Here is a 2,326-nt window from a genome sequence, read left to right on the forward strand (position 1 = left end):
CTGGACTCAAGCGATCCTCCTGCCTCAGCCTCCCAAGTAGCTGGGACTCCAGGTGTGTGCCACCACGCACCACCACACCCAGCTAATTTTTTCTGTTTTTAGTTGCCTGGCTAATTTCTTTCTATTTTGAGTAGAGATGGGGTCTTGCTCTTGCTGAGGCTGATCTCGAACTCCTGACCTCAAGCCATCGTCTCACCTCGGCCTCCTAGAGTGCTAGGATTACAGGCGTGAGCCACCACTCCCAGCCTCAATCTTCAAAATCTGATGCCAACCTAACCAGTCAATCTTACCTTCCACAATTCCCCTAATGAACTCTGTGCTCTGGTGAAACCATTTTATTTACTGAAATCTGTCGTGATCTTTTCAATGTTTGCCCACACCTTCTTGGAACATCCTCTCTCTCTTCTCGTCTCCTAACTTATAACTGTCTTGTGAGATCCAATCGAAATCTTGTCTCCTCTGGTCTTTCCCTGGCCAGCCCAGCTGAGAGTGGGCCACCCTTCTCTGGAAAGCCTTTAGTTAAGTAGTGTCCTTATAATTTATTGGACAATCAACCAATGGCCGCTTTATATCAATAGCTTTGTAGCTTTCACTTTGTCTTCAACACTTATGTAAATCTTTACTGATTCATTTCCTCTGTGTGTTTATGTATCATCTCCATAATTAGATTACAAGATCTTTGAAGGGAGGAGCTATATATTGTAGGTTTAACATTGCAAATACTCAAGAAAGCAGTAAGTGAACATATAACTTGCTAACTCCATAATAATAAGGATAAAGGTGCTCATTCCGTGGCAATAGTCAAGCAAATAGCAAATACCTGCTGGTACTACTAGGTATGAAGTTCTAGGCTCCGTGTTACCTTTCAGAGAGGAGCATCCCGCCTAACTCACACATCCACTCCCCCGTCCCCGCTCCGTGCCCTCTCCCCACCTCTGCTTTACACAAAGAGAGGAAAAATTGTCAATTCAGTATGAAACGTTGTAGAAGCTGTCATTTGCACTAACGATCAGTAGCATCATGGCAAGAACCCCTCAGCCTCACACCCTTTCTGCCGCCTGCATCCTGAGATAATTAGCAGAAAAGCTCAAGGTCAGTTCCCAAGGGCAGTCAAGCCTGGCCATGTCTCTCTGTTCCTGTTCCTCTCTGCCTACAATGGGGCAGGTCAGTTCGCTTGAGGTGACGCTGCAGATGGCCACCTGGGATTCAAGAGGACAGAGAACAGAAAGCCCAACTGTGTCTTCCTGGGCTAAGCCACATTCTCCAACCCACTTCCACCAAGGTGACACACATGGAGGGCTTGGCCAACTATTCATGCAGTCATACTTTGTTTCCCATTTGACTGTCTTTCTCTGCATAGAAGCCCTTTGGAGGTGTAGCCACAGGATGGAGGATGTTCTGTGTTTTTGGCTATGATACAATCAAACACTGCCAGAATCTCACCTCTAACTTCTAATACTGCCTTTGTTTGAGTCATACAGAGTTTTTAAAAAGTCTTTGTATAACTTCAATTTAATCTTAAATTTATTTATGCCTGAGATAATCTCTGAATTGTTAAAAAGTAACTTGAAATGTTTAGTAAAAAACAGCATGTAATTGAATAGAAAATGTCCTAGAGTATCCTTATTTCAGATCTGTGATCCCCCATCCCTATTTAAATTAAAAAAAAAAAAAGTCACCGTAGAAGAGAAAGTAAACTGGGTCAATGTTAGTCTGGTGCACAATACAATTTTAGAGGTGCAGAAAATTTTGCATTCTGCTCGAGGACATGAAGCTTTTAGGGCTTGGACCACTTCTTATAAGCAGCAGGGCACAGCAGGGGGCTGCTCCAGTGGGCCTTTTGCTGTCAGCCTCATGCTGTTTCTATTATTGTGAGATTCCCACCCTATGCCTATGGGATTTCTATATTATTATTGGCAAAGCTTTATTCCAGTTTTTAAAAATCTTATACAGTTTGCCAAGGCATCCTAAACCTTGCTTAGGTGCAAGCACACACAGCTTTAAGGGCTTTGGGATTGGAGGAAGCACCAATAACAGGAAACTTACAGAGCAGCTTGAGCTGCCCACGCTGACGGTGGGGAATTTGGAGCCCCAAGCGCTGGCCGGGACTCTACACAGTGAGGTCACAAATTGAAGGGGCCCAAGGGCCCAGGAAAGGCAGGAGAGCAAAGGGAACCACAGAGCTTCCCCCTCAAGGAGATGGCAGTCACGTGCTGGGAGAATGAATTAGCAATGGTGGAGTGGAGTTTGAGGAGAGACGCCTCAAATCCTCAGAAGTTTTGGGAATGAACAGAGGAACTGTGCAAATCCAGGAGTTGACAGAAGT

The sequence above is a fragment of the Propithecus coquereli genome, unplaced genomic scaffold, assembly GCF_000956105.1.
Source record: "Propithecus coquereli isolate 6110/MARCELLA unplaced genomic scaffold, Pcoq_1.0 Scaffold304, whole genome shotgun sequence".
NCBI lineage: Eukaryota > Metazoa > Chordata > Mammalia > Primates > Indriidae > Propithecus > Propithecus coquereli.